At 39.2% G+C, this 27,716-nt stretch overlaps 1 long non-coding RNA gene across 6 annotated transcripts in view; it reads right to left on the bottom strand.

Annotated features, from left to right (window-relative positions):
• LOC140669689 (uncharacterized) overlaps positions 1-27,716 on the bottom strand; it is a 280,179-nt gene that overhangs the window by 232,918 nt on the left and 19,545 nt on the right. For 2 of the 6 annotated variants that reach the window (XR_012047373.1, XR_012047374.1), the window contains one exon: positions 24,831-26,324. The exons of the other annotated variants lie outside the window; for them this stretch is intronic. This is a non-coding gene — a long non-coding RNA (uncharacterized lncRNA). Of the gene's footprint in view, positions 1-24,830; positions 26,325-27,716 lie in introns of those variants that run through there. 6 annotated transcript variants of the gene reach the window in all.

Raw genomic sequence — 27,716 nt, 5'->3', positions numbered from 1 at the left:
TCGTCGCCTCGCGTGACTCTTCTTCCATCGGTACCGGTCTCGCAACCGTGGAGAAAACCGACTTTAAGCATTTTTTCCGCATCGTGAATTAGACATTTGCATCGCGACCACGTTCCCCTGGGGTTCAAGGTCTTACGCAAATCAAGGTTATGCGCGACTTTCGAAGTCCAACCCGAGAGCAAACTCGAGAGAACAGTTCTGATACAAAGGGATTGTTGAAATTATTTTCGAGCGTTCCTTCACATGCACGAGCGATATTGGAAGAGAAAGAGAGCAAGAGAGAGAGAGAGAGAGAGAGAGAGAGAGAAAGAGAGTATGTGCATGTATCATAAACAACTATGTATTTTAAAATTTTATCATCTATTATAAGTTTAATTTACATGATATTTTTACCTTCAAATATTTATTCTTTTTTTCATAACAATAATAATGTTTTAAGAGTGTAAGTAAATTAAAGAAATGTATAAATATTGTGATCAAATAATTAAATTTTAAGTAAATTTATTAAGCTTTTTGCTACATGACGCCTGGTTTGCAACTAACGCATAAATTAGAATTTTTAAATACCTTCGGAAAACAAAAATTCATCATGGAAATTTTAGTAGCATCGCTAGTCAGTACGCTCCAATTCGTAGTGTTATAAAGTTTATTATACGAAAATTTTATTCCGCAGAAGAAGAGAAATGCGCGATAAGCGTGGGTAATTTTAGCAAGCTGCACTGCTCCGGGCAATCCGCTTTTTATCAGTTCAGTAAGAGGAATAAAAAATTCGCATGAGAGCATTGCCTAGCAATTTATAATTTCCGCAAAAATCTCCCATATTTCTATAATAAAATGTTTACACACAAACATACACAGAGAAAGGTAGGTGGGAGAGGGAGGAAGAGAGTTATTCTAAATCTTGATTTTTTTCCGATCACGCGATTATATTAAAATCAGTTTTAATATATATTATAAATAATCCGTATATATTAAATTATTCTTCGCTAAACGAGTTTTTTGAGTACATTCCGTTTTCAAAAATTCCACGTTTAAATGAAATTTTTATCTGACTAGAATTATCGCATTCCTGTATTTTATTTCAGATTGAAACTATCACAGCATTTTTCAGTAATACTAACACAAGGGATCGCGAGAACAATCACACGAAACAAAAACATCCCGCCGGGGATGAAACAAATTTTCATGGGAAACAATTTACAGGAACACAGAAAGAAGTTTCGCGAAATAAAAGAAAGCCGGTAGACGCAGCTAAGGATAATACCGACCTCTCGAACGAACCGGAAACATTTTCGTTTAGGGTTCTCCAATCGAGAGAGGAGCTCGACGATCCAGCAGGTCGGTCAAGGACTAGACGCGACTCTTAGCAAAAGGGAAGAAGAAGAGAGAGAGAGAGAGAGAAAGAATACAAAACAGGAATATAGAAAGAAGCAGGAAAGAGAAAAATGTGGACATCGTGGATGTCGACGAAAGTATCTTAAGTCGAGTCTCTAGTCGGCAGAGAGACCTTCCTCTTCCGTTCCTTCCGCTATCCGTCCGACCCCTTGTGTATAGTACACATTTGGCGACAAAGACAAGCGGTAGAAGGGAGGAGGCAGAAAGTCCATGAGGCTTCACAAAAGGATGGTCGAAGGTGGACCGGAAATAAAATGAAATCCGCTACGGAGTACGGAGTTTGGCGCGCGAGCCGAAAGCTACTCGCGTACACGGCGCGGTTCGAACTCGAATAACGTTTTCTTCGCATTGTTAGTCTTCTCCGCGTTTTCTGCCTTTCCTCCTGCCTCTGCTCTTCCAGAATTCTTAGAGAAAGAAAAAGAAAGAAAGAAAAAAAGAGAGAAAGAAAGAAAGTTTCACGTATCTTCCATTCATGGCTGAGTCCAATATCTCGCTGCGCTCCGATTCATTCGCGAAAATCGAAATAGTGTAAGACGCGGCGCTGAATTCAAATTAAAAAAAGAAAATACGACGATGTGAGGAACTTGAAGCGCAATATCGATATCTAGCGAGATTTCGTTGATGATTGCTTATTTTCTGTCCAGTGAAATTCGTAAGATTATTACAGAAATATTATAATTTTCATAATTCATTAGTTAGACAAAATTTATTTAAAAGAATCTGAGACTTATAAATAATATCTGGATATGCAAATCTGAATATATAAAGTGATAAAGTGATTGTTGTTAGAAATGATGTTTCCATCTACGTATTACTCAGAGAAATAAATATTGCACAGAAATCATGTTAATCTCAGTCACATATAAATATCATATACATTTCGCATTTCAATTAAAGATCTGTAGTGCATAACACGAATAAGAGATAGCACCAATGTAAATCGGATAAATCGCGACTCGTTCCAATATGCCGTAAAAATGCGATTGAAACCGTTCTAGAGATTCGACATGGAAAATTGTCAAGCGCAAACGCGCAAAAAGTAAAAGGAAAAAAAAATAGGATAAAGCCTGTCGCGATAGAGAAAATGGGGTCAGAATGTCGTTTTAATTGGAAATGAAAGCGAGGATAGGCGGAAGAGACACACGGCGATAAAACCACGAGTGACTGCACGAGGATGGATAAAAATCAGCAGCCAGTTAAGCGGCTCGTATGTCCCTAATTGAAGGAATATACACCCGTAAACCTTATCATCCACTTCGCACTGACCTCCTCCGAAACTCTGTTATCACGTGTTATCGGTTATGATATATATAAATCGACAGTCGCCATGGTGACGAAAACCTTCCGGAACAACACAACGTCTTACTCTGTTTTTCGAACGTTCTCGAATCAACAGCAAACGAATGTGAATTTCGTGCCTCAATTCCCTCGGTATGTGGGCCACGTACCGTATCCGAGTGGGAAACATTATCGATTCTGTTTTCCCAGGACCGATGAAAAATTAATGGCGCGCCTACCGCACAGAATGACCTAAGAAACTCACATCTTTTCGTATTTTTCGACCTCTTCTTTCGGTTTGCTTCCTGACACTCGTATTTTCAGTCTTGTCTTCCCTTTTTTCGACACGATACAAGACAAATCGCATCAGACAATCTTTCATGGAAAAGCGCGCGAACAAAATATTTAACAAGACATCAAAGACAGGTCAAATTATTCTAAAGTTTCCTCCTTTCGTTGAACGAAAAGAATTGAACAGATGCGCAGAAGCTAATCGCAAATTCTTTCGACTAGGGTTGTTTGCTTATCTCATTATCTTTTAAACAGAATCAGCCGAAAATCCGGCAATTCTCGACAGAATGTATTTAACGCTAAGCTTATATATATATATATATATATACCGTCTAACTAGTTTTTAACGTTATCCCAATAAGAAAAAAGTGAGCTGTACAGTCTTTAATCCCCGCTTCCAATCTTATAATCGTACTCTCGAGTTGTTTACGTCCGCATTTACTGCTCGCAATAGAACTCTTCTAGTCTCAATCCCTTCTGGATTGCATGGTCCTCGAAGCTTAGTTATCTTCGAGAAAAGTAAACAAGGCGGGCGTTAGCGGCGATAGAAGTTGCCGAGAAACCTTATTAATGAATTACCATAATTATGCCATAGGCGAAGCCATCTTTATTACCATACTGTTTATATGACCCGCATCTCCGGCCCCTCCCTACCGCTCCCTTCCCATTGGGAGGTACTTTCCATTAGTGGCATCCAGCTTCCTCCGTTGAAAGGAGGGCGCGCAGAGGTCGTGGGGAGGCTCTAGGAATAACGAGGGATGCGACCGCAAATGTCAACGACGAGCTTTCTTTTCTCAATGACAAGGGGGATTTGTGCGGAAGCGAAAGAGCCGGATGCAAAGATGATTCTAATCGCGCGCGCGAGCGAACGCACAGGAAGAGGCGGAGGCGCGTGATTGTTGCACGCGTATTTGCAATTCGCGTTCCATATGTAAAAGGCAACGGAATCTAAATCGAGAAACTTGCGAAATGGATGTCTCTCTGTATCCCGTTCGAGCGAGATCCGAAACGAATTTGCGCGCTGTCGCGCTGGCGTCATACACATGGAGAATAAAAATCACCGTTCGTTAGAAACCTCGCGCGCGTGTTCACGCGGTTTTATTCTAGACGTCAGCATTTACGCCTCCCTATGGTGCCGGCCATGGTCGGAGAGAACGAAATTGAGAATTGAATTCAGAAACTGTTGGTCGAATCACTGAACTGAATAATGTGCTTGTCATAAAAATCATAGGGTGATTTCCGCGACGATTTTTCAATGAGAAATAAAGCGAGCCGTAGGACAATGTTGGAGTTTACCGAATTAAAAAAGATATCAGGGATTGCAAGGATTGTAAGTATCGCGTGAAAGTTTACGTTAATAAATTATTTTCAATGAGCTATGAAAAGAGTCGATTATATACAGCTTTTTACAAAAACGTTGCGAGTTTTTTTACGTAATAATAATTTTACTTTCTCTTGACAACTTGCGCTTTTATCATGTTTTTGTTCCGTCCTTTGGCAAGAATTGCCATATGATGAGGTACATAATCTGACGCACATATTCATCGCAGCGGGAAATATATTTTTACTAACGGTCTCCAGGTCGCTACGACAAGAACCGTCTTGCAAAGACATCTTCGGCACCGGTGTCAAACATCATTACACAATATTCAAAGGATGAAAAACTATGCGACACGAAGGGGTGGTACCTAATGTACCGTGCGAGATAGATGGGTCAGCCACGGCGAAAGTTAATTCGCGTTTTCACTTGGGCGATCATCAGGGGTCGATTGAAAGCACCGCTCGTCTGTGCGAATAACGGTCACCGCAGCAACGTCTCCTAACGACGTCGTTATCGATTCTCCTATCCGGGTATAGCTTTACAAAACGAAATCGCATTATGCTCCGCTATCAGTTATTATTTTTTTTTCAAAATGATCTCAGCAAGTTTCAATGTATCGCTAGCGATATACGAGTCAATCATTGTGTACCAAGTTCCATTTGAGTTTACAACATACATGCTTTTTAAAGATTATTACTTCATCAAACAATTACATATACTCGAATTATATTTTTAGAATAATATATAAAAAAAATATATAATATTTTAATATTTTAATAATTTCTCTGTTACAAAAGCTTCTCGATAATTCTCAGTTGTGTTGAAATTGCATTCTAATGTGCAACGTTCTACGAGTCTACGCAAATTCAGACCTCGAATTAAACAGTCAGCGTCTTATCGTGTTACTATAACGAACGCGAGCTAATTAACGAGCTATAAGTCCTTTCCAACAGCCGACCAACGAATTTAAACCGCGCACGTACCAATCGGACCGATCTGAAAGTTAGCCCTCTCCGAACGTGACGTACTAATTAAAGGGCAACTCTGGAATGCAGCCTGCAGAGAACACCGCGTTACCAGCACGAATATTTACCCATGTAAATGGAGCCTTTCCTGGAACCTCCATTCGCAAATGGTTCACTCACATCTCGAAATCTATCTACGTGATTAAGGGACTTAAGACTACACGTACCGCATCACGGTCCAATTTGCATTAATAGAGAGACTATTTATTACCTCTAGATGTCTATCAAGGATCAATAAATATCGTAACAAGCACGACCGATAGGTTATTATTTCATAAAGTAACTTTAATAACGGCTTTTTATTTTGCACACTGACCTTTACTTTTACGACTCTATTTTTCACGTTTAATTACATAGGCAAACTGGTAAGAAAAAGTTGTCGATAATTTTTATTAAAGTTCCGATTTTCTATTCTAACACGATATTTCTAAGAATATAAATTCATCTAATTATGAAACTTATTATTATTATTATAAATGAAATTTATGTAAATGTACTCTCCTTGTTTTTGCGACTTTCTTAATAACTCTTCAAATTAAATAATAAATATAAAAACTTCACATGTGATGCATCCGTTATTGATTAAGCCTCAGGGACTTTAAAGTAAGGGCGCAACCAGAAAGGGAGCTCAAGTGGTTCCCAAGGGTGTCTATCCGTCCGTACGTCGTTCTCTCCGCAAGTCTGAGAACATATCGTGTAGCCAGCCAACGAAAGACACATAAGTGTTATCATCATTCTTTCTCACAGCTAACAATGTCGCTACCGCCAGACAAATTAAAAAAGTGTTCTTTAGTATAAATTTGCATAGAGAGAAAAGATCAATTTTAACGCGTCTAAGAACAATTAGAAGCAGACACAATCTATAGAAAGTAACATACATATTTAAATATTTTCATCATAATTATGAAGAGAACTATAATTATAATGCGAAATAAATTAAGTCTGTCGTAACATGTGTGGTATTGTCACCTAACGTAAAAAATGTCCAAACAAAAATATACCAATGATTTCTTACCCAAAATCTCTCCCTTCTACAAAAGCGATATAAGTTATCGCGTTCGACGCTTTCATGCATCACCACGTTTGCAGGACGCTCGGGATATACATGAGGGTAGGATGTAGGCTTGACGACGCGAGGGTGAACACAGACCAGGGGTTAGCGTGGGGATGTCGCACGTATGTCCACTCGAGAACGACGATATATTTCTTACGAATCGCAATTCGCGCGATGACGCTCTCTTCGTCGTCGATAAAAATGACACACTCTCGAAGCGTAGCCCTTTTGTCAATGGCCTGAATTAAGGTTTAGGGTGACGCGAGTGTTATGATTAAACCTTGATGGAACGAAGTAATATTTCGTACGAAATTCGCTGCTCGCGAATAGAAGAAAATAATTCACAACTATAACGTCATTAGATAAAGCGTTCATAGATTGTATACAAAGACATACATTTTAGATATATTTCCATTTAATCTTTTTTATAGGATAAAAGTGTCGATTTATTATCGGTTGTGTGCGGTGCAGAAAGCAATTGCTTTTTCATTGGGGTAAAAAAACCTATCTTGAAATATTTAAACTCGAAATATAAACTTACAGCTTTTCCGGAATCCGTATCTCTCTCAAAAAAGTACTATATTTTGTTCCTTTCAAAATTTAAATACCATTTTACCATATATATGCCGTACGTGACTCTTAAAATTCTGTACAAAAATGTCAACCTCGCATTTTTTGTGCATTATATTCTATGAGTGTGACAACGACGGATAACCAACCGCGAAACCGCAACGCGATATCTAGTTTGATGAAATATAAAAATAACGTTAGCTAATAAAACCGTAAAGCTATTAAAATTCCCGAAACCAGAGATAGTGCAATAATTTAGAGAATAGAAGCATATATGTATTGTGCCACAAGTAATCACATAAATATGCGCCAAGTATCGTACTGTATGACGACACGTATTTCGCATCAATTTCTCGATTTTCCACACAGTCGTCCAATAATCGGTACTCTCGAACTCCCTCTTCTCACCGCGACACGGTTAGCAGAAAGCCAAGAGTGACAAAGTTTCACAGCAATTTTACTTCGTATACTAGAGATATCGCTACCTTACCCACGAAAGCCACTGAATCTCACTTTACTTCGACCAGTGAGTATATTACTACTCCATTTACCGAAGCGCCGTGAAACCGACTTCTACGTCGAATTATTAGTCTTTGTGAAACTCTCGGATAAAATATCAAACCTAAAGATCAATATTAGAAAATGAACCATGTTGAAATTATGTAATTCATAAAATTTGAATTTTTCTTACATTTGGCATGTATCGGTAGACGGCAAATATACCGATAAATAAAATAAATAATAAGTTGCGGAAATCGGAAGTAAATTAACAATTAACTTTATCTTCTAATTATTTTATCATGATAAAAAATAAATTCAATGGATAAATAATAATATATTCACGTGAATTATACTGTATGTAAATAACATAGTTCCATCACTTGTTATCAAAACTGGATATGTAACATCTATATGACATAAATGATGATGTAGCATAATATGATGCGGAACGATCGAAAATATTGGTCGAACATCATGGTGATAGCAAACATATATACGGGACTCGCATAAATATCTCTAGTAGATGTATATTTATATATGCGCATATATATTTACTTCATCTTATCGATATTACGAATTGCAGAGCGCTCATGTTACGAGGGATGTTCATGAAAATGTCAAAATGCGACAGATATATATTTATCGAAATCACATAGGCGTACATCTATATGCTGGAAGAAGAGACTAAACTAATAAAACGTTGATATACATGTAAACATATTTCATAAGTTTATAAAAATGTGTTAATAATATACAATATTAATTAACACAAATATATTCTTTTATATTATTATACTTGTATGTAATAATATATTTAGTTAATATTATATGTATATATGTGTATACACCTAATTTTTTAAGAATTTGTAAAGCCTTTTATTCAACCAATATAATTTTATTTCGCATTCTCATTTTTCGATGATCGATATTTTTTCCTCGCACTCCTAGTGGATGTTTATCTTGCCACCCTTAATTTCCTATCAAACATGTATCTTCTTTGCGAGGGAGAACGCGCGACCAAAGAAAAGACGAGCAACGGATGCTGTATCGATTGAAATTTAATATCTAGTCCCCGACGTGCAGAGGATCTCTCTTGTAAATAGAGGGGAGCTCCCTCGTCGCTTTTCCTCGAGATCTTTTTTTTTTCTATGATTTCACAGTGTCTTTATGTGACAGTCTCTTGAACAATAGATACTGCGGTTACTTGCGATTATTCATTTATATTAGAAACAAAAGAAGCTTTAAATATTTAATTTTATTTTTCTAAATATTTAATCTCATATAAAAAAATTCTAAATTAGACAATTATATTTTTAGCATTCAATATCGATTCAGTTTTTCGAATCATAACTTGAGCACTTCAATGTAACATTATGAAGTCCTTCAACGAGATATTTGACCATTTTTCGTTACATATTCAAGCGACCCTTTCAACGATTCCGAACCAGCAGCCGACGAAGAAACTGCGGGATAACGAGGACGTTTCATAGTCAAAGATCGAACCGGACCGCGACCAAGCAAGAGACTGGCCTCTTTCGATCGTCTCCGAGCATAATCGACTTTAAACGATCGACCTTGCCGATCCTCTCAACATCGTTAGGCAGCACGATGGATGTCGATGCGCATCTCATATGTACATACAACATATATATATATATAGGCGGGAATATCGTAGCGACGACGATATTGCGTGCTGCACACATATCCAAGAGAAGAAACCCAAAGAGAGGGAATGAAACGAAAAAAGGAAAAAAAAGAAACGGGAGAGCAAAAGAGAAGCGAGAACGAACATGAAAACGAATTTGCGATTTGCTCCCGTACAACCGATAGAAACACGACTCATTGTAGCTTACATGCGGCTAAATATTAGCTCAAATATCAAGTTACTATTATCTCCATATTAACGGTCCTTGTAAGATCTATTGCGAACGATTCAGTCGATTATGTCGAATGATGTGCCACGCTTTTAGGGTTGAACGGCATCCTTAAACAACGCACTTAAACGGTCGTCCAATTCGACGCCAATGTATCATTAGAGAACGAAAGCAAGAAAGAAGAAGGAGAAAACGAAAAGGAAAAAATATCACGACCGTAGGTAGGTAGGTAAACGTAACCTTTCGTAGCCGCTTGCGTGTCAGCGCGCATGCCAACGCGTGCTGCACACTCATGGAATATCACGCGAGATGAGAAGTCACGCACGCGGCTGCGGCTGCGGCCGCGGCGCGAGAGTGAAGGAAAGATCTCGCTGCGAGCATCGCATCGGTTCCATTATTATGGACGGTCAAGTACGTCGATCGTGAAATTCTAATCTACCTGAAGTGTAATTACACGCTATGTCTCTCCCTCTCCCTCTCTCTCTCTCTCTCTCTCTCTCTCTCTCTCTAAGAAAAATACGCGAATACAGTTCTATTTGAATACGACTTCTCTCATAAATGTTCGCAGAAATGAGAGAAGGATTTATCTACTGGCGGTTGTAACGATGTTTCATCGTATAATCGAATCAAATATCATATACAATATATATACGTTTATACGTCTTTACTCTATGGCGGATAAATTTACTTAAGCGCAAACCTGCCGACAAATTTCAGAGTATTCAATTACGGTGGAAATTTCATAGCGCAAAAGTACATGATTTCAGCTAATGCATAGATAGATACTGGAAATCGTTTTAACAAAATTATTCCCATGCGAGCAGAACATTAAATTCGAAATATATATCGACGGGGCGGAACATTTCCTTCATGCACTGAGCCGATCGTTGAAATGGAAATCCACGTAGAAGGTGCGCGTTACGCCACGCCGAGATGAAATAAAAACGCAGATAAAACGCTCGCGAGAGAGCTCCCTTTAAGGGCGAATAGAAACGAGAATAAAGGTGTTCGTCCACCAGGCAGCCGGAAATTGATATCCGCGCGCAGGAGACTCGGTTAATCGAGCGCGTAGAAATCGTCGCTCGAGTGGCTCGACACATCGAGTTGAAAGCTACGGAGCACGATTTTTCATTCGCAATCGGCACTCGACGTCGAATCGATGGATAACCACGTTTTCGCGGGATCCGGGAGGTCCGAGGGGAGAACCAGCGAAGAGAGAGGGTGGGACCTTAAAGGGGCCGCGCGATATTTTTCCCTTAAAGAGAACGTGCAATATTCCGGGACGGAATTATAAACCGGGACGCGGCATCGCGGCCAGCTGGGCCTTCGGCCAGACTATATATCGACCCCCGGTCTCCTCTTCCCGTCTTTCGTATCTTTTCTACCCCAATGAAGGCCCTAGCATCGCAGCTCTATATTATGTCGTACATTACGCATCGCATTATTCTCGTATACGTTTTTCCCGAGGACGCGCTGGCGCGGAATTTAGAACAGCGTACGAGAGGGAGGCCGCCATGTAACACATCGCCAAATCGACTTTCTTACGACGCAGTACGTTATCCTTTACGTCTCGGTGCCGGCGATATTCGGCGTGAGGATAACGTACCGACTGGCCGAGCTCGAGCATTCTCGGGAAAGAGGCTCTTCTCTCTCACTGCCGCTGACAAAGTACCGCAGCTTTCGCGCGCGATCGTACAATCTTCGCGGCACACCGGATAACTTCTTGGGCGAGCGAGGCTTTTGATCACATTCCGCGGAAGAAATATTGAAAACTTTTCATGCAGTTCGAATAACTCGAATCGCACATCGAGAGCAATGGTACAATTAATTTTGCGCTATCACTATCGATGCGAGCGAAAATTTGTTTCCCGCAAACGGCGCTCAGGATGATTTTTCACGGATTTCTTAAGACATTTTCGCGTACCATTTGACTACCTGTCCGCTCTAAAGTAAGATTTCATATTTCATGATATTTCACATTACTTTATATAGTATTATTATTACGAAATCATATAAAATTTCTTTATATTAATGAGATAGTAAATTATTCATTACCTGGTCAGCATAAAAATATGTATTTGTCATACTTAATATTTTAGTAAAAAAAAAAAATCAGTTGGCAACATATTTTACTCACTACGTTAAATCTAAAAACGACTTTAACGAGTAGCACATACGATAAAGCGGGGTCTATCTGAAGGGATCGAGCAAAAGGGGAGACTCAATATCAGATCTGATCCGCTACCTTGACACTGGAGATTAGCGTCGCTCCCTTCAATATTAAGGGAAGCATCCTAAAAACCTAGCGCGTTGCCTAGCGAACATTACCGTTCCTGCTGTCATTGAAACGTCAAAAACAGGTAGTTTCGTGACAGAACGAAATGAATCAGACTATAAAACGCAGAGTTTCAGTAACATTGTGCCTGACAGTAATTACCAGACGAGGTAAATCGAGCGAGACACATGAGACAGATCACGAGACCAACAATATGTACGTTTCATTGCAAAGGATTATTTCGCACTGCGAGAATAGTTACGCCTGATTACATTTATGAAGCGGAATCCGCTGTAGATGGGATAAACTCGTGCGAACGATACGAAAAGAAAAGAAGTAGCCAGTTGAAAACGGACAAAAAAAAGCATACACTCGCTGACATATGGAAAACATTCCACGATGATTGTCGTCGAAATCGAGGATCAAGCCCCAATCTATGTCGAAAGCTTGTTCCCTTTCAATCTCGAAAATGCGAGAACGCGATAACGTATTTCACAAATCTGACGAATATTTCGAGATATGTCGCATCAAGTTTTAAAAACGTTGATTTAAGCGCCAATTTTGTATTTACTTTCGCAAATTTTTTTAGCTATTTTATAATGAACAATTTAATAAGATTCGCGGCGCGCTTACATAACATTTCATCAAGAAATTCAACTATTAATAGTTTAAAAAAAAATTCGTCGTTTCGTTTATATCATATCATTTAAAGTAAAAATGCAATAGCGAGCTGTTCATAAATTTCTTATGGCATTATAGAAAAGGTACATACAAATGAGCACGGTTGGATTCTTATAAATCCTTCTTTCGTATAAATCGAAATTGCGGGATTTACAGCGAAAAGATCATTTTCTTTGACAATAGAGAAAGAAAATAATAAGACCGGAGTTTAAAATCTCACTTTTTTAGTTAAGCCAATTTCTCTCTCCTTCTCTCTCTCTCTCTCTCTCTCTCTCTCTCTCTCTCTCTCTTTCTCTACGATAAATCTTCGCAGAATCCTAATTATTTTCTTTTTTCGTTATTCCATTATCGAACCTTATAATGAATATTATACAACAGCTATATAATTTTATATAAATAAATGAGATTAAAAAGTCTATAGTCAGATCGAATGACTAGTAATTATAATAAATCGCGTATAAACAATAATATTATGAAACTTAATTATTAATAAACTTATTATTGTTAATAATTATTTGAAAACGCAACATACTACGCAGAGATAATATATTTCATATATTTCAGTATATACGTTCAGTATATTACGTATATATATATATATATATATATATATATATATATATATATATATATATATATATATATATTCAATGATATCACAACTTGACTAACACAAATATTTATACGTTTCAATGGTTGTAATCACAATGAGACGACAACATTTTCTTGATAGCTTACGAATTAAGGAGCACGAAGAGAAAAAGATAAAGTCAACGTTAGGATGCGTAACACCTTACACAATTCCGCAATTGACTTTGTTGCTTTTATCCCACAGCTTTCCCATCTCTTTCTCCCTCGCCTGCAATCTCTCCTTCGATTCCCTCCGCACGACAGCGCGAGATCACAGGCGAAACTTCTGTTTCTTATCTGTTTTACGCGGTGGACCGGAGTGCGTCGAGCGCGAAAGTTACTTTAGATGAGTGGCGAGAACTTGCGCAAGAAGGAGCCAAAAAGAGGGATAGAGAAGAAAAAGGAAGTTAATTTTATCTCTTTCCTCCCCTCCTCTCTCTCGTTTTCGTGTTTGTCGCTAATTTTAATCTTCTTCTCCCATCTGTATTCGATATCTTGTTCGCGGGAGACAAGCCGATGTAATTATAAAAAAGAAGGAAATGACTGAGCGATACGCCAGTAGAAAGGGTTGGTCCTGAGCTTGTAATTTAACTAGATATTGCCATCCAACCGGTATTACGCTTGCCATGACAGACATTTTTCGGGGCAACTCTCCTTCGAGAGATCATCTCTTTAACACATTTCCGCGTAACAGCCTGAAATTATCTGCGATCCGATGCGCCCTATCGATTTAACACGCTCGTTTTATCAAGCTGATGCGCCAGCAAAATCGTCAACTATGCTTAACAATGTAGTGCATAATAATGTCGCAACATTTTTACAGCTTTATTTTACGATAACTAATTTACAAGCAGAAATTGCTAATAAACATGTTGCAATGTGCTTAGTATATTCCAAGGAACATCTTAGAAGAAATAATCAATAGACTTTTATTTAATAAATTCAAATAGGTTTTTATGATACTTATATTATTTAATAATGGGTATAATATAATAATAGAGATATACTATTACCTACTTTCTATTATTTTCAAATCAACGTGACTATTTATTATTAAAATTATTAAATTAAAGTTATTAATTTTTTTTTAAATCTGTTTTATAATATAAATTATAAAATAAAAATACTTTTTTTGCAATAAAAATTCCGCACAAGAATTGAATTTTTTTATAATATTCCCTTTTTACTAATTTACTGTTTGAAAAACTTTATGTAATTTATCGTACACTTTTGATTACAAATGCGCATAGACAATTATGATGATAATTAAACATGTAATATATTTTACAAACTATGCAACGTTGGTTTAAATTAAACATTAAATTAAACACTGTTTAATCAAACATGTATGAAGAGAGAGGGAGAGAAAGAGAAAGAGAAAGAGAAAGAGAGAGAGAGAGAGAGAGAGAGAGACAGAAAGAAAGAGAGAGAGTTACTAATGCATAATTAATTAACAATCAACTATATTCATGTTAAAAATATAAAAAATAATATGTTTATTATTCGTAATGTTATAATAATAGTGCTGTGAGAAACGCTTAACAATTTTCCGAAACTTTTTCAAAAAAATAATAAACACAATCTTTTTTTATTAACATTACCGACATATTATATCAACCTTTCTCTCTCTCTCTCTCTGTTTCAGCACTAAATAATTCATTATTATTATACCGTTAAAAGGCAATCTGAATTGGGTCACACTCGAATACTTATTAAACGCACCTAAGCGGAGTTCGCGCGCGCTGAGAGTTACCTTCGGATATATCCCCGGATATTCAAAATGAACTGCTGGCAGCTTTATGTTCAGTCCACGGCGATCCCGCGTAATATTCCGCCATTAAAGCCGTAGCGGAACCTTTGTAGGTCACTACCATGAATCCGTGGAGTGCTGGGTATTTAGCATCCCAAAGCTTAAAGCGCTTAAAGACGCTTGAGAATTACCATATTAGCACCGGAGAGTCCGGTCGCGCGGAGCGATGCGATCGATCCGTCACGAGGCCACAGACAACGAAGTCTCTAAGTCTTTGATCCCGGATTCGCTAATTATTTGTCGAGACTTTCTGACCCATCTCTTACCCGCTGTTTCCGCACTTTTCATCCTCCTCGTATCTTTTTTATTTTATTATTCATATTCATACTTTTTCTTCAGACATTGAACTGTTGGACAAAGCGGTCAAGCGAGCAAAGGATCGAAACAAAGGATTGATCGCTTAAACTCGATAATCGAGGGAACCAGCCAGCGATGGTTATCTTCGTCGCCGATTCTGTAACCCAATTAGCACGACATCTGTATTCCGCGTTCTTGCTTGATCACGAAAGCAATTCCGCGCGACTCCTACGACACCATTGCGGATAAACACAGAACGCGGACAAAACTTAACGGAGCATGCAACATTAAGCCGCGCAAATTTTAATACGCAAACTTGCACGCTTAAGTTCCTTCTCTCTTCCCTCTACCATTCGCTTAGAGTTTAAAAACATCGACGGTTTAAACTAACCTACCGACCAGCGGTCGGGAACTTTCCTGATAATCCATCGGGTATTGTCCGAGAGAGAAAGAGAGAGAGAGAGAGAGAGAGTGGGTGTGTGTGTGTGTATGAAAGAAGGAAAGATGAACGAGAGAGATCTGCCTTCCGATCTGTACGCGGTCAAACTGAATACCAACCATACGCGTTGCACTGTATGCGCCGCACGCGACTCAGTTTTAAAGTAGCACATGGAAAAGTTGTAAGCAGCTTCTCTGTTACATCGAGCACACAGATCGAAGAAGCCGAAGGGTACGCGGCTACGGCGAAGGGATAACTACGCCCGGAATGGCCTCATTGGCTAAACCAAACTCGGCCCGAACTGCGGGCTAACAACTCGGCATAATGAGAAAGTTTGGTGGTTTTTGGTTAAAGAAACTATTCAATTGGAACTCGAGTTTCTCCAATGTCGACAGTACACAGCCGTGCCCCGCACAACGGCGCCGATCAATGCGCACGTTCATTATCCAGAACTTCGATCTCGATAGAGAGAGAAAGAAAGAGAGAGAGAGAGAGAGAGAGAGAAGAAAGAAAAACGGTAAACGCATGGCGATCAAACATTCATTATGCCCGTTGGTGATGGACATGCGTTACACATTATTGGAAAATAGCTTTATACGTTAAATTTATAAAAACAATTTGCGCTATTACAATACCGCAGTCTTACAAACAAATTGCACATCAACCGTTTTATTTACATATTTTTTTAATCAAATTCGTCTTATAATAAATATCTTTAATTATGGGATTTGATGAAAATGAGAAGAGAAAAATCAATAGTTGTGATGTTAACTAAAATAACACGAGATCAATCCTGTACCGATAATTCGCTGTCTTTCCGCGAACGATAATATATGCGTTATGCATTGAATGTCAGCGGCATTCGGAAATTGTGTTTGGCATGGGAAATCGGCGGCTTTCACGCGGAGTGCGGATAGATTCGGAACGGTCTGGCAGCTTCCGAACGTATTTCAGTAGCCTTCGGCAATTCGAGGGCGGGCTTCGCACGAGAATAGAACAAAGCCTTCTCCCGTCGACTCGTAAAATCGTATGTAACCACCCCTTTCTACGGTTACTGGACCGCCAATCCTTCAATCCCCGAAACCCCGCTCTCAGATTCGCCCGTTGGCCCCACAAACACACAGAAGTACAAGTACACACAAGCTGGGCTTGGCCGGACAGCTCGCGCCCACGCTCGATATCGAGCGAGGAGTAAATATTGGGCAACAATAAAGGCCAACGGCAATCGATAATTAATACGAACTGCCCGCCTTTGCAAACTCACGGCCGACACAAACGAGAAATAACAACGTTCCGAGCAAAACACGCGGAATGGCGGGCAGATCAAACACAGCGCGTATCGACCGGTCCTTTTTCAAAAAGAAAACCTTTGCGCAAAACCAACAGGTCCATTCCGAGCAGATCGTATTCACGGAGTCGCCAGAAACGAAAATGTTATGGCGAATATTAGTGGATGTTATGATATAATTCGAGCCCGCGGAAAGAGTGTTAAAGAACATTGCCGGAGAAACATTGTAAGAAGCGACGGAGCTTCCACGAATCGCAAACGAATCTGGAAGACAATATGGGCAAGAAAGTAACCGGATCTTACGGCTCTGGGCGAGATCATTATGCTCGAGAAGTTTGCACGATCGAGAGTTAACGATCTGGTAGAGCGCTAAGGTACAGATGGTATGAGAGAGCTACTTCGAAACCCTTCACCGACAGGTAGTATATTTCCGACCAACATTCCATATTATATTTCATTCAAAAATCAATCATCAACGGGTCAAGGTTTCTCATTTATCGTCCTGCTCTTAGATCTCTCCCCCCCCCCCCTCCTCCCTCCTCCCTCCGCCCGCCCTCTCTCTCTGTCAAGAGAATATATTCTGAAAATACGCAATATCAATAATCGGCGTAGCGAAAAAATAAAAAATAATAATTAATGATATAAATTAGGAAGAAAAATAACAGATGACTCGTGCAGCTGCAAATAAAAGAGGCACTACGTTATTTTCCCACGCAAAGACAAATGTTTTCGGAGCAAACGAGCAGGCATTATTAAATCGCGATAGCGTACACTGTTTCCTTTCGTACAGCTGTCATAAAAGAAATTTTTTAAGACTCAGTGGGTAGTATCTGTAATAATGAACACCCACGCGTGCAAAAGTTAGTGCTGTATACAAGCTATACTCCTTATGTAGAGAGTTGCGCTATCGCCAGTGGCATCGAACAGTTGCAAGATTAAAAAAACTGTAGGCTATGCGCAGTTAACTACCTGTATGTTGTGGACCACTATTTACGGACGGCTAAACCGGTTCATTGTGCCCCGTGGGTATATAAAAACATAGACTTTGAATATGTACAAGTGTTCCGGTTTGAATATAGAAGTTGTACAGAAAATTGCTTTATTACTGAAATAATAAAATAATATATAAAAAAATAATAGGCATCGAAATTACATTAATAAGAATTTGTTTAATTATTACATTTTATTATACAACATGATTGTTATATTATGCAAAGAAGAGAAGTAAATTTATTATATTAAAATCAAATTACTTAACTAAAAAATAAAATAATTATCTCTAAAAAAGTTTTTTTTTTTGTACCTCTCAATTCTAATCTCTATCAACACTATTGTTTTCACATAGCCGGAGAAGATATCTTAAGAAAATATGTATTACTGTAAGCAAGAATATGTAAGAAGAATAAGCGAAAAAAAAGTAGGGCACAGTAAAGTAAGATTTTAGTTCGATATAAGACTATTATCTATTTGTGAAAAGAGATAAAGTGGATTTCTCGAATTCTCTTTTTCTTATTTTAACGAACTCTATTTTTTCGATATCGTCGAACATCTCCGCCAACTTTCCGCAACGCGGTCTAGAGAGCCTCAACCGAGTTACCTGATACCTCAATGAATGAATACCTCGTACTCACAATGGTCGTTCACTCGCTACTCCGGCTTTTCGGACCACAAAAAAAACGCTCTCCCGGGGCACCGGCACTGCACACGTCGCTGCGCGTCACGTTCAATGGCTGGTGCAATTGTACACGCATGCACGAGGTATGCATCGACAATGTTGGCCGGGCTAACAGGAGCCAAAGAGTGAGACCGTAAGGGAGACACTCGCAATTAGCTAATCTCTCGAGCAGGAAACGATAATTGGTATAATCGATGCACCAATTAGAGAGGACGCGAAACTAACGAGATTCGATCAGGCCACCCCCGTGTGATCATCCTGCATTTCTCTCTCTCATTCTTCCAATTCTCTCTTTCTCTCTTTCTCTTTCTTTCTTCATTTCTCTCTTTGCTGTTCTCTATCGCGACTCATTCTCCTTCGTGCGATGAGGCGATCTTCTTATCGCGGCCGGCCGCGATATCGGATTGGTCTTTGAGAGCTCATGGACTATAGAAGCTTTCTGATAATCGGTGTTCGATGAGAGTTATCTCGGAGGAAACTCACTCCGAAGGAGCGTCCCTTCCTCGCCTTCGGCTAGAGACGGCGGCGGCCTCCTCGGATACGCGATGGAATCCGAGCGAAAAATTTTTCGCACCACGTATATAAGGCGTAAAAAATATTACCGTCGACGCACGCTGGGAATTTTTGTTCCCTTATTCGCCGGCTCTTGCCTCCTCATAGCCTTATTAAGTTGCACCGAATGAATCGGCGGTATCAAGGAACGATCGGCTAAGATGGAAATAATGTAGATTTCGCGCCGCACTGCGACGCCTCTTAAACGACTATGCACACTCACACATGCGCGTGCACGCTCACACAACAGTACGAGGATCAAAGGGTTACGGTACGCCCTATACGTTTCCCTTTGCAGGCCGAGCGCACTTTTGTCCCGTGCAACGGGTATATAAGGCTGGGAATATGAATTGACGTTTTACGCTTATTGCTCGACGGGTGGTGAGAGTGTGCCGAATTAATAAGCACTCCAGAAAGAGGGCCGGGTTTCGAATATATACCGTCGGTGATGGAGAGAAATAGAAGGAGAGGGTCCTCAACTCCCTCTCCCCCGAGAGAGCGGCCGAAAAAAAAGCACGGCGTGAAACTCGTTCAGCTATTTCTCACCATATACGACACCCAACAATAAAGGCTTCTCGCGAGGCTCCTTCACCGCCCTCTCTTCGGCGTAACGAATCGTCAGTGACTAGTACGATGAATAGTCTCTTCGCTTTGTCGAACTATGGATTACGTTGCACATATCAAAGGAACGAATGCATCGCGTATTTGCGTGATAATTTTAATCAGGCGGTCAATTTTTTTTTTTTTTTCACTTATCCAACAGGTATTATATTAACCAACTATATTTTTGTCGTCGATCGAAAAAAAGATTATGTTCTTTATATAGATTAACAGATTTATTGCTATTTATTGTATATTATAGGTTGTGTGAATAGAGGGAACAAAATTGAAAGAACTATATGCAACATTAAGCTTCGCGCAAGCATGCACCGTCTAATAATACATTTTTCGCGAATAAGAGATTATCAGTTTGATAAACTTCACGTGAGAAATATAGCGCGTTGTGAAACACGATATTGTGACATGCGAGGGAAACTTGGTTTCATAATTTAACGCAAAGGGGGAGTGTAAAAATATTTTGCGTGATTAAATAGAGCCGCGTTATTCTTACAACGCGGAGATAGGGGCATACGAAAATCTTAAGAGCTTGGCCTAATTCTCGCGCGCAATAAAAACCAAACTCGTGTTGACAATATCGACTCAATCGGCAAAGTTTTCCGCCGAGACAGACGCGACCATGTTTAATCTACCAATTAACTCGATGCCACTTTCGAGAAGAGAATAAAACTTTTTATCTGCGCATTTCTTTTTCTTTTCTTTACTGCTCCCTTCTCCAATCGTCCCTCTTCCCCGACTGCTCTTAACTCGTCCCTTTTTTGTTCACGATCGGTATTCTACAAGCAAACTCGCTGGAAAGTTCAAAGCAAGCGGGATAGTCGGTTGTTCTTGTACGACACCTCACCGAGCACGGAATCTGACTCGGGATCAGTTTTACGCGGCAATTTTGACGTTGTCCTCGTCCGCGTGGATATAGGTATGCGAAGAACGGGAAATGAGTTGCGGCGGAATTCTTACAGCTCTGCCGAACTTTAGATTGAATTCAACGACAGGACTCTGAAAAGCAAGCGGCTCCTGTCCGACTTTATTCGGTCATGTACCCCTCCAGATTCTGTAATTCGTAAATCGGGGTTGCGCAGGCTCTTCCGTCACATCGTCGATGACAACCGTATACGTATCACAACCGTTCATATCGATTCGCTAATCATAAAATGAAAATATATCCGAGCAATTCGTGATTTGAGCAACTTTGCCAATGCTGAATTTGCACGCGATGCAGTTCTTTCTTTACTTGAGGAAAAACAGAATAAATTATGTATTCCGATAGAATAATGATAACGGTCCTGTAAATAATCTTTTGTCAAGCTCAATTTAACCGATTAAGGACGTGCCGTAAGTGCATAACAAACATGCACGATCGAAGCGAATTGAATTGACTTATCGGGAAATACTGAATCAATTTCTCGCCATATTACGCTTATCGTTTGTCATAATTAGATTCGATTAAAAGCACAGCTTCGATCTTGCGATGGATGATGGACATCATCGTTTTAGATACAGCAGGATGTAGTCGGACGTCCACCGCAGAAGTGCGAATTCGAGCTGATCTATGGAGGATCCCCGTATCTATAATGCATTCTCGTGTGGCTTCCCTAGTTGGCACACGTGCACGTGTACACGTACACGCGGACATACATGCATGTATATGCGTACGTTTATTTCCGAATGGCGTCCTGTACGTAGTTCCGGCGTCGACGCGACGCGACAGTCCGATCGTTGCACAAAACGGACGCGTCGCCGACCTAAACTAAATAATGCATGAGGCGGACCGAACGCAACATTTAAATGCGTGTACCCTGGGTTACCGCGGTGGCTACACCCTTGGCCTTGCTCGATCGAGAATGGGGACCCGCGGACGCTGATGTTTCGCGAGACGCGACGTTGTTTTCTGTTCGATGAGTTGTAAAACTCCGACGCTGGCTAGACGCGCGCATAGAAATCTTTAATAAATACCATATCACACATTGTCATTGGAATTATTGATTCTCTTCAAGACGAGAAAAGAAATTTCAACTTTTCTATCTCATAAGTTATAAGGATACGGGGCAGTGACCATAAAAATTCACACACAAAAGTAGAAAAAAACGAACAAATAGTACACGCTCGATGCACAGGAAGGCGAGTGATTGCTCTTGCATGACTTACGAGCGCGTTTATAGGCACGAAACTGGGTTACGTGGAGAATACTTAAAAATTTTATTACAAATCTTCCCGCAAGTTTCACACAGATCGTACATAGTGTAAAGTTGCACGTTTTTATGACCGCGAATTAACGCACAAAGTTTTGTATCATCATTTCCAGAAAAACATAGTAAAGATATCCGGTCGTTTTCGTTCCCATGCAATTCTTACTGCTATCGCAGATCGTAATATTCACGAATATACAATTTGCATTTCGAAAATAATTTTATCATAGTGGTTCCCTTTTAATGTTTTGAACATATTATATAAAATCGTAATATATAAAAACATATTGTATAACATAAAATTAAAAACAACAAATAATCAAGGATAAAGTACGAGGTAAAATAATTAATAAATAAATCGTAAATTGTTGAAATATTATTTTCGCAGAAACAATGTTTATCATTATTACCGTTACATATTCGGCAACGATGTTATAAGGTTAAAAGCGATGAAAAATTAAAATATAATAATTTTTTTATTAAACTTGTAGATGCAGAAGAATTGAAAACATTAAATAACCAGGTCCCAATAAATTATATACACATAATTAAGTTAGATAATATATATATATATATATATATATATATATATATATATATATTTCGCATCAGTGTTTGATAAGAAATATAAGTTGACGGACGACTACCATTTTAATTATTTAAGAAATTAATTATTATTTAAAAAAGAAATAAATGTAACATTTTGAATTTTTCCGCTATATATACGTTACATATTAAAGTAGATGTAAGAAAGGCAAGGGATTTATTCAACAGTGCAAATCGGACAAGACTTAAACTGATTCACCAGCTTCGGTGCAGCAAGTGAATACAGCGTAATGCGACAGCAATCAATGGCGGATCATTGCAGAAGCAATCGCACTAGGCGAGGCAAAGATTCGTCCGACGAACAACCACCGGCGGCATATGGGCAGATTGATTCAATTTCCTACAGATATGAAGTGTAATAGAAATATGCGCGCGACTCTCGAAAGCACATTGACGAAGTATATTGGCGCACAACAACGTGGGAGCCGTAATTGGCGAACCGCAGGCGTCGCTTTAAACTTTCGGGCGTCAATATTGCACATAGTAATTCTGGAAATATTGATTTATACGACGACAACGGAGAGATGAGAAATTCTGCTTAAAAATAAAGAAATAAAGATAAAAAAATGCGTGTGTCGCGTACACGCATGAGCCATTTAGAACGTAATATTGTAGGTAAACCGCGTAAAACTTTTTTGAAGGACACGATAAAATCAATTTAATTAATGGTATCTAGAACAATGGTATCAGCAGTTCACTGAGTGTACACACACACCGTTTTAAAATTCGGTTCGTCAATATCGCAGATAACAATATTTGAAATATGCATTTAATCAAACGCTATTTTCAATGCAAACACCGGCGAGACGGAAATATTGACGCTGAGTATATTAGTAATTAAACTTTGATTACCCGGAGTTGACGCCGTTCGTACATACGAGCCCGCGCGCGAATCTTTCCTTCAACATTCCACACATTGGTTTACTCTCTGCTGTCAGTTCTATCATTAGCACTTTCCTCGTTCTCCCTCGTTTCATTGCATGACTTGTAACACGGTACCGATCGTCGACCTTGAGGTACGACCACATTTACGAGCGTACCGAGTAATCTGTAGGGTTATATACGACAGGAGAAGAGTTAGAGTGAGAAACTTATTTAACAAAGCAATCGCGAAGATGAGAAGTCGGGTAAGAAGAAGAAGGACACGGAGCAACGTCAAAGTTAAGGTCCCCGAAGGTATAATTTGTCGGGTAGGGGAGAAGCGGGAGAAAGAGAACTCTATAGACGGCGTAGTTCGAGGGCGCGTCTGATCTTAACGGCGCTCAAACTAGAATTAATGCGTAATTAAGGTGCGTTCGCGCGATTGTCGCGGCGCGACAGCCACTTAAGCCGCTCGCGTCTCCATCTTCTCTTCGCACCTCCTTTAAATTGCTGAAATCGATGCGAAAGACGACGCCGTGATTGCGCGATGAATCGTGACCGCCACGACGCAAAGATCGAAACAACTCTTCCTTTAAGTTAACGCGCTCTGTTCGAAGAACATTTCTATTTATTACGGCGATTCAATCCTACCTCCTCCGCAATTCGTTTACAAAACACGTGATGCTACTGCGCGTAATTACTCGCCGCAAAGTTTATCGTATTATGTACGAGTGAGAGAATACGCCGCGAACGTATAGGTACCGACAGCAACGAAACGGCGCGCTTCTCAAAGAAGAAAAGCTGAGAAAATTTTCCGACGAAACTTACCTAGAAGCTTATCCTGGGAAAACACCTATTCACGAACCTGAATCTTTGTGGATTTACAAGCTTACTAACTTTGACTGGCGACTGGCCCACCTTTTCCTCGGCTGAGACCTTTAGACGTAAGTTTACGTTTTTTCGCCGGAAAATAATATGCTAAAAAATTTTACGGAAACGTTTTTAAGCATAGCTAAAAGCGTTTCGCCGGAAGCATGATAATATGCATTGAATTTTTCAACAACGTAATTGCGGAAATGCACGCACGATATAATGGTAATGTACCAACCATTGTTCCTGTAATTGTAATTAAACGGTCGAGTAACACAGCCCTTCGGACGCACAGCCCTTCCTATATGAATTATAGTATTTTTCAGCTATGTAACAGAGAGACTGATTAATCGATCAAGCGTTGTTCGCAGGGATAAGACTCCCCTATAGTTACAAGAAAATTTTTAAGTTTCTTTTACGGTCACGGATAATTGACCATTCGGGCAATATATTAGGATGTCAGAAGGTTTATCAGAGCGTGACAAGTATAATATACGTTCACAGTATTATATCGATATGTAAACGATGAGAAAAATGGTTTTGAAAATATTTTCACCTTATGCGTTATGATCGTTAAAAAATCATGAATTAATTTTTCTTTTTATATGTCATATATATATATATATATATATATATATATATATATATATATACTATATATGACATATATATTTATAAACATGAATACAAATATAAAATGTTTCACTTTTATTACTTTTCTTTTAACTGTCGGACCGAATGAAATGAATAAACTCGAATTTTTTATTGTTGAATACACGCGCGTAGTCAGTTTCCACATAACATCCATTGTGAAAAAATAGCAAATTAATAAAAAAAAAAAAGAACGAGAGAAAAAAGGAGCAGTGACTCGCGATAGACATACGCAAAATGCGTGATTCTCTCGGATGAAAGAGCGTAGCGAACGGTATTGTGCGAGTGCCGGCTGACAGAAGCAACTAAAGCTTCTGATTGTAGTACAGCGGCGTATTGCGAGCGTAAAACGGAAAATGAAATTCGAAACACTTTGGTAGGACATTTTGGAAAATCGCGGCGAGAAAGAGGAGAAGTGAGTCGGCCAGCGCGTAAAGGCCGCTTCGTCCCTTTTTTTTACGAAACAGTTTGCGTTGCTCGAGTTTTGAAACGTCATATACGCATGGATGCACGTACAAATGTGTGCGTGTGCATATGTTACGTAACATATGCGAATTCGTGTCAGTTGTGAATTTTTGCGAACGATCGAATGGAAACGAACGAATAACGTTATCCGGAAGACGGACAGAAATGGTTCCACAATGCGTGGTATCTATATAACACGTAATTACGCCACATATTTAAGCCGCGATGAATTATCGGCGATGATATCTTTCATTGTGTTAAGCACATATTTCATAATTAAACGCCGTTGAAGCGAAAGGTATGCCGGGAATGTCGAACATAAAGGGATCGCGACGGCGCGTGTCGGGGTGAGTTAGAAATTTGAAATTGTTTGCACCCCTTCATAAAATCTCGCCCTCTCTTCCGCGAGAAGGTTACCCTTAATAATGGATGATTAAATACAACGCTCATATGAGTCGCGCTCCATAAAAATGAATAATTACGCTGAGCGGCCGCGAAAAAGTTTTTACCATATACGCCAAGCGCTCTCTGTATAATTAGTTACAAAGCGATATTAATTTAATTGGACACATTCTTCTGTTTTAGCTTTCATTGAAAATTGAAACAAGAAGAGTAGCCGACAAGCATTCCCCACAACTCAATTTTAATAACTTTCGTACGTCTATTAACTTAACTTAAATTTATTTTAATACATATTTACAATTTATATATGTATAATGCAAATATTTTGCGTGCTTGTCAGCAATGAAAGTATAATTTCAAGTTTAGAGGATCTAAAGCTTCGTAACGGATTGTGAGATATACGTATAGCTATATACGAATATCCGCCAACATATTTGAAAGCTTAATTAACGTATGTAACACGACGAAATGTGTAGTTGGTTTTGTATGAGCATCGATGCATAATCCTGTGAGCAGCGGTAGCTCGACAAACTAACGCGCTCACGCCTATGTACATGATCTTCTGGACTCTTATGTGTTCACGTATACAAGATCGTCGGGGGAGTTGGAATTGGGTTAAGGCACGTTGGGATGGCTGAGATGACTCGATTAAATGTAACTCTCATCTGTTTAGCTTTGATTATAGCACGTCCGACGTCCACTGATTTTCCTACAACATACATCACATTAAAATGTAAACATTGAACATTATAAACATTGCAAAAAGAGATTAGTATTCAATGGAAAAAAATATAATCGTTCGTGTAAAACGTTTTCAAAGCGTTTTATGATTATACGAGGCTATAATAAATTACATTATCGCATTTTTATCATCAGATTTCATCGATGATACTTTTCCGAAAAATGTGGTAAAATTACGAGCTAAAATCGATTGACCCTTCTTCTCCGGTGCTTGAGAAGTAAGAGTTGAAGATCAAACGAGTGTCCAAAGTAGTCCGGACCAGAACCAGAACGATAGTTAATCTTCCGAATAAGGCTAATGGCCACTTCCAAACTGCCGAGACGATCGGATAGGTGCGCCAAATGTCGATAATACACTTCGTAGTAAAGTCCATTTTGACAAAACGTATGCCTTCAATGTCGCACGAAACTAACTCACCACGAGAAATGTACGTCGTATTGCTCACTCTACATAACGATAATATTCCCGAAAATTGAAATCTCGAACGCAGTATTTGTTCGCCATTGCAATATTTTTACGAAAACTGCGATTACAATCTTATATACTATCGCAAAAATATAATAAAGCTTTCTGATTAAATCTCCGAGCTTATTAAATTCTTTCAATATTTCTTCTAATATATTGCATGTACACATACTTCCTTTTTGAAATTCTGTACGTGATTTGATCAGAAAATTTTATTAAACGCATTGAGTCGACACGGAGATTTGGCGAGAAAAGTTTCTCTAGATCTGACGCTGAAAAGATAAAGAGAGAAAAAGATAGAAACAAGACTAAGTGAAGAAAAGATAGCAGGAGAGAAGACGACAATAGTAAAGACGGCAGACTGCGACAGAGTAAGAGAAAACGAGGAAAGAGATAGAAACTTTAGACTCATTATTCAACTCCGGGATTCAACATAGAGCGAAGAGTCGCAAGATCAGTGTATGTATCGTATATGTGTTTTGTACGTGTGTTATATGCGAAAGTCTCCTTTATTTCATTTTACGAAGTAACGCTATCGTTTAGCTCGCTAAAGGAGCTTATATCGCCCAGACATGGTAATGGCGTTCGAAACAAGTACACGCCTTTTGCCAAATATGACGAAGGGGAAAAATTTCTTGCGTGACAGCTTTTTTCGTACGTAAATGCTGGATCGCGAACGAACTTTGTTTTCTCCGAAAACCGCAGCACGAGACGAATTCACGTGTATAATACATTAACAAGAAATTATTGTCGGGATTCCGCAGCCATCCGCAAACAATAACAATTACGTAAATGAAAATCTCGATAGGATCAAGCGTGATGATGGCATTATTGCTCGTTTCATAATTTATGCGCTTCCGCATATAGTCGACAGATGTACAATTATTGAGATAC

The sequence above is a fragment of the Anoplolepis gracilipes genome, chromosome 9, assembly GCF_047496725.1.
Source record: "Anoplolepis gracilipes chromosome 9, ASM4749672v1, whole genome shotgun sequence".
Lineage (NCBI taxonomy): Eukaryota > Metazoa > Arthropoda > Insecta > Hymenoptera > Formicidae > Anoplolepis > Anoplolepis gracilipes.
Note: the sequence above shows the minus strand (reverse complement) of the source record. Positions and strands in the feature narration are given on the sequence as shown.